Raw genomic sequence first — 7,011 nt, forward strand, 5'->3', positions numbered from 1 at the left:
CAAGCTGTAAACAAGATCAGAGAACTCTTTTGAACGTATGCAAATCGTAACTGTGTGAGCAATTCAATCTCATTTGTGCAAAGTGTTGTAATGGGCTTATTGGAGAGTTAGAGAAACGTGCTCACAAGTTACATTTTGATGCAAATCATCCGAGTAAATAAATAATAGCATGTTGCCGTTTGCGTCCTTGACTTGATCTGGTTTTTTTATTTTTATTTTGCTATGCTTCTCACAAAGGCTAACGTCTGCCTACTTTAGTAATAAGTGCTATACGCTAACTGAATTGTACCTAGACAATATCCTGTATCTGCTTTGCCACACAATGCAAACTCTGTCATGTATATAATATGACTGAATGTTGTTTGCGTCTGTGTAGCGCAAAGTGTTCCATCGGTATGAAGTCACATTTCGTTGACTAGGTGTGACTTTCCAAAACGCTCCGCGTTTTCCGCTGCTGATTGCAAACTGATTAGGCTAAATAAGGTGCTTCAAGTAGTATTTCTCATATTAGGCGAATGTGTCCACTTCTGTGGCAGTGAATGAATGGGTGAATGCAGGGCTTTGAGTTGGATGAAAAAACACCACATCCTCCACCACCACCACCACATCCACCACCATATCCATCCCATCCACCACCACCACATCCACCAGATCCACTACCACCACATCCGTGTGTGTGTGTGGCTGTGTGTGTTTGGCTCTGTGTGTGTGGGTGCAAATGTAATAGGTCTCACATTTGCGAGAGATTAAGCTATTGGCATTGTAAATGACAATGCAATTTATTTATCTGTTTTCAAAACCAACACATAAATACAAAAATTGTCATTTACAATGCCAATAGCTCTAACTTATTCAAAGGCGAGACCGTTGCATTGTAAATGCTTGTTATAATCTATGGGAATCCCACTAAAGAAAGACTAGAGTGCTGACTCCCAAAAAGGCAGTTAATGGGCCAGTTAATGCCAGATCAACGTTCTTTACCACATGGTTGTGTCGCATTAAGGGCAACTCTTGGTATACAAAAGTGCTGGTCCTGTCCTCGGAATATTAGTCGCTAACTAGAGAAAGTTTTTTTATGGCCAAACAGGAAAGAGAAAGATGGGGATGAAGAAAGGGGAACGGCCCTCAGTCCACATCTAGCTGGGTGCGTTTGACGATAATTGGTTAGAGATTACATATTTGGCAAGTCAGTATTGTTCAAAATTGTACTTGTATTTATATAGCCTTAATATACTTATAGTATAGGGAAATATAATTTGTTAATTCGAGGGTTGGACATGTCAGTCTGTTAATTGATTTGCATGGGATAAAGGAGGGATGGTGAAGGAGGGACACTACATTTTCGGCGAATCATGGCCACCTTTAACTACTGACATACCTACATTTGTTCAGCGTTACAGCGTCAAATAATATATGCAATTGGAAGTTTCTAGCAGCACTTACTGGATTTCATCTACTGGCCGGGCACCAGGTGGCGGCTAGTTTAATTTCATTACAGACACTGGACAAAGTATCTGTGACAAACAAGCTGCCGTATAATATGACAGGTTTTGGCTTGACATTGTTTCTCAGCCTTGAAAAAGTCTTTGTGAAGAAACGTGCCGGCTGCCATTTCGTTGATGTGTTATGACATAAACAAGGATTAGGAGAAAACTTGTGGAATAAACTACAATTTCTGTTCAACTCTACAACCTTGAATTATTATTCATTTTTACTGGACTTTGTCACGTGCTTCGGTACTTCTATTTCTACAAGTTCACCGTTGTGGAACTTTATTCCAGGCCGAACGTAGCACCCTTGAAGCCAGGCTGACTGTACTAGGAGAGCACCAATGTATGGACAGTCATTATAAAAATGAAATACTTTCTTCCCCACTGTGGCCGTTTGTGGATGTGCGTTGGAATAACATCAAACACAGATCTAAACACAAAGAATTCAGTTTAAAAAGTCTATCAGTGGCTCCACAAAGTTTTTGATATCTAATACCACTAAAAACGGCAAAACAGAACAAAAGAAAACAAGCTCCTTGGCTGAATGCAGAACTAAAAGAGATAAAGCAACAAATTGAAACTCTGTAACACAATTGATTCAAACCAAATAACGACCAAGTCAAATTTCACGTACACAATTATAACAGAATATACAAGTCAACAAGCTGAAAAAGGTACTTTTCAAACAGAATTAAAAATGATAAATGTGCAAATAAGGAATTTTGTCAAATTCTCACAGAATTATGTAAACCTAAATGCACAGAATGATCTCTTTCCTTTTCTCAAGAATTTATTGACAAACTGGCAAATCAATACACAACCAAAGCAGAGATGTTGGACTCCTATTTAAAGCAAAAGTAAACCACTAGTGCCAACCCATTTCTAACAAATCCCTCCAAGACTAAGCTAACCAAGCCTCTACATTCTTTCTAACAATTATCATAAATTTACTTTATAATTCTTGTCAAAGCAAGCAGGCCAACCTGCTGTCCTTCTGACCTTGTCCTCCACAAATCTTTGAGAACATTCTTTTAACTACCTCTGCTGCCATACCAGTCAGAACAATCATCAATAATTCTTTAACAGCAGGAGTCTTTCAAGAGACTTTAAAAAGTCATCCCTCCATTATTAAAGAAAACAGACCTACACCCATATGACCCAAAAAACTCAGACCGATTACAAATTAACCTTTCCTGGGAAAACTGATAGAAAGAGCAGCATTCACCCAGATGTCAAAATTCATTATAGATAAATCCATACTTTTGGAGTGCCAAACAGTATTCTGTCCAGGAAGAGGCACAGCATCTGCCTTCATCGCCATCTCAGATGACCTTAAAAACACAGTAGACCCGAATGGGGTCACTGCACTACTTCTCTTGGACTTTTCAGCTGCCTTAGATACAGTTCATCATGATACTCTAATCCAAAGACACCACAATGTCGGCATAGAGGGGACTGCGCTTGATAGAATCACATCCTAACTTTAAAACAGAATAAATGTCATCCATATTCCCCCTTTTTCATCCCAGCTGTACTTCACAAAAGCAGATGTCCCTCAAGGTTTTATCATCTCACCCATGCTTTTCAACATCTACATGAAGTAATTACTAGCAACGATTAATACATTTTAGCCCACACGTTACAACTATGCAGACAACACACAAATACTTTTTGAACTGGAAGACCCCCATCAACATTAAAACCTCAAAATCTTCTGTTGTCTCAGAGCCGTTGATCAGTGTATGACATGGAGCCATCTCAAATTGAATGTATTGAAGACTGAAATACTCAAATGTAGCAATCGGAATAACGATGACCCACTCTGAGCCTGGCCTGACGATTTGGGACCATCTCCTAAAGTATGCAAGGAAATAAGAAAATTTAGAATGATCATGGACTCCAAGCTATCAATAAATGCCCAAGTGGATAAGTTAGCAAGTTCAAGCTTCATTACTATGAAACCTCTGCAACACATCTTCCCCCACCTAGGATTTCCACACATGGTCCAAGCTTCTATCTCTGTCTAAACTTGCTTACGTCAATGGCCTCTATCACTGATCATATTTATCAACTATTGAAGAGGGTCAGTTCCTCTATGTCAACAATAACGTTCCGTTATTATCATTGCATTTTTCCTATTGAATTCAGTGGCTCTGAGGGCGGGGTGTGGCCTGGCAGAGCAGGGAAGGAGTGGTTTTCACTCCTTAAGTGGACATGACTGCTTGACCGGCCCTATCGGGCCACCAAACAGTCATGCACACTCTGTATCTTCCTCACCAGGCTGCATTACACAGCCTGGTGAAGAACATGCAAACCCTCCCAGTCCCAGTCTGAGCACCGATCCACGGCACTCAGACCAATCACAATGCTGCATTGCAGCGTTGTGATCGGCTATGTGGAGGCTGGGTGCTTCCTGCTGCCAGGACTGCAGGAAGGAGGAAGCTGAAGAAGACGGAGGAGAGGTGGCGGCCGGCGAAAAAGTGTTTTTATTTATTTAATCCCACCCTCATCCCTCCTCGCCCCCCACTTCACCACTCCAATCCAGTAGCAGCCGCTACTGTCCCCTAATGTTGTTAAATTTCAATGATGCCAATATGTCAAGTCTCCTTGTCGAAGGAAGCCTCACAGCCTGCGGAGGCCCAAAAAGGGGGATGGCTGGCGGATATGGGGCCACCATCTTAGTAAGCCATACAACACTGGTATAACACCACATGGCGACTCTGAGAAGGTGGGGTTAGGCTAGGAGCTGGTGCATGTTAGAAAACAGGAGTCTGTTTAAATATTCTGGATATAATGGGGCCTCCACTGTGTAGGTCTCCTCGAGGGACATGCCTGCCAGCCATCTACTAAGCCTCTGTTATTGAGCAGAAAGGAAATATAAGTTAGGAGCTCCCAAGCTGCCCTCCTCAACTTTGAGGCACAGTTTGGCCTAGGCCACTCTGCGTCAGCCAGTGTGCCAGATGATGCTTATCTACGCTACACAAAAAACGTTCTCAATAGGGTGATGGGCAAATTGGAGAAACAGTATAGCAGATGAGGTAAGATCATCATCTTAGCAAGTGCAATGCCTCCCATGGAGCAAGAGGAAGAATTTCCCATCACGCCGTCAGGGAATAAGAGCCGTTACTGCTCTTGTCAGGTTTCCATCAACCAGATTCCTCTCTGTGTAATATATTGCAATCACAAGATAGTGAAAGGTATTACCCTCCCATTTAAGGGGCCCTTATTGCCATGTCCTTCAGCCTTTTTGGATTACTTGGGCCAAGGGGGAAAATGCAAGATTTGAGCCAATTGGCCCGAAGACTGGAGGCGGTAGAGAAGTCACCAAAGACCTGAACAATCTCGTAATGATCTCCTCGGAGGTCTCTGATATAAATAAGGTGATCATTGGCATACAAAGAGATGGGATCCGATCTTTCTACAAGAGAGATACCCCATGAAACACTCCACTAGAAAGTACTTTAGGTCCATCTGTCGCAGTTTATGCTTCACCCAGTGAAGGAAGCTCATTGACGCAGCATTGCCATAGTGTAGTATAGGAAAGGCATTACACAGCTATGGCTATTTCCAATGTGGAGATCCGTCTGGCCTCTCATAAGATCTGATCCCGATCTTAATGCTGGAGTAGGTTGCAAACATTGGGCAGAGCGAAGCACCTCTCTGCCCACACCATAACTGTGGGCAGAGAGGAGCTGCAAAACTGTCACAACCCACCTGGGAACTCAACACCTATAGGGCAAAGATAGCTTGGGGTGGAGGTAATGTGAAGGGCACAAATACAAGACAGCTCCCGATAGAATCAGTTTTCAAAATGCCACTCACTGATGGTGGATCTGATATCGGATGGCTGGGGGGCAAGCCCTGTCCCATCTCCACAGCTGGGCCAGGTCATTCAATTAGGGCAGCACCTGCAATTCCCACTTGCCTCCCGCATGGACGAATCAACAAGAGTCTCCCTGTGGGATAACCAGTTCCCCTGTTTCACAGCACAATGGGGAGCGCCAGGAGGGAAAGAATGAGCAGCACTCACTCCCAGGCAGCCCTGCACCGCACCACAAGGAGGGTCCAGCTGCACTTCAAGAGCCATCGCAGGCTTCCACATCCACCGCCAGTCTGAGGGTCCAGAGCGCGGACCCCCCGCTGGATTCTTTAAACACCGGCAATCACTGTATCAACTCTGTGTTGGTTATGGTGGATGATGCTCTTATGAGGGATAACAGCTGGATTTTGCAGGTGTAGGCAGCAGAGCTCCACAGTTACGCTCCCGCCATCTTAGTGTTGTGTAGCCATGCCCCCCCCTCCCACCTCTCTTGCAATGGCTGGTGTGGCATCAAGTTGCTTGTTCCATAAAGCTATAGGCTGTTTGTGCCAATGTACACAGGTCTTGATCTCTGTCTTGGCTGTTTTGAGCTTATGTAGTTACTCATCATCTGAGAATCTGTGGTGCAGAGGCCGTTGTCAGGTTTGACCTGTAGATGTCTTGTGGACCATCAATTTTAATTATGATTTGTGTATCAGCCTCAAAGTTGCAACATGTAGGGTTAAAAAACTGAATATGTTGTTAGGTTTGCTAGGTATATGCTGAAAAGGAGGAGCTGATAGACTTCTGAGGGACACTTTAATTTTGGGTGTAAGGCAAGCATATAAATACCAGGCTTTTGGTCTTTAATGTGGGATCTAATCCATTTTAGAGTATTTTCTTATATGAAGAAATGGTGGAGCCTGTGTAGTAATGTCTGATGGAGACCATGCTGAAAGTTGCCAATAGGTAACCATTCAAGCCTTCCCGAATGGTTAGGAGGGTTATCTCAGTGCTCCTACCTGGTCTGAGTCTATATTTCTGTAGATTGTTGATCCAACATCAAGTTATTTTCCTCAAAACACTTAGAGAGCCACTGCTTGAAGTAATGTACCCAAGAATAGACCATTTGATATAGAACAGAAGTTTTCTGGGTTGGATGGGTCCCTGTTTTTCTTTTTGATGAGTGATCTCATAAATGAAGTATTAATCTCCAATTTGAGATATCCTAGTTCCAGAGAATTGTTCAGAATGTTTCTACCTATGTCTGCTACACAGGTTGTGTGAAATATATCTGAAGGTATTCCTGATGGTCGAGGCAGATTGATGGTGTCCATCTTTGTGAGGATTCTCTCACTGTCACGAGTGTGTTGGTTGTTTTGTTTTGTATTTTTTTTTTTTGCAGAGTTTTATATAGTGCGAACTTGACCCGAATCGGGTATCAGAGCGCTTTACATAGCACCAGTTACTTTACATGAGGACACACATTCATTTTTGTTGGGCACGGGGAGATAAAGTGATTTGCCCAGAATCACAGGGCATAGTTTCGAACTTTCTTTAGATTAGTTCTGTGGAGATTTTGTTGCAAGAAGCTTGAGATCATAGAGTTCCTGAGTTGGGGCCATGGCCAGCTTTAGAGCTGGTGGTACCCAGTGCAACAGTTTTCATTGGTGCCTCCTCCCATGACCTACTTCTCCATGGATTCCTTCACTACCACCCTCC

Source organism: Lissotriton vulgaris, chromosome 3_2 (assembly GCF_964263255.1).
Source record: "Lissotriton vulgaris chromosome 3_2, aLisVul1.2, whole genome shotgun sequence".
In the NCBI taxonomy this organism is placed as follows: Eukaryota; Metazoa; Chordata; class Amphibia; order Caudata; family Salamandridae; genus Lissotriton; species Lissotriton vulgaris.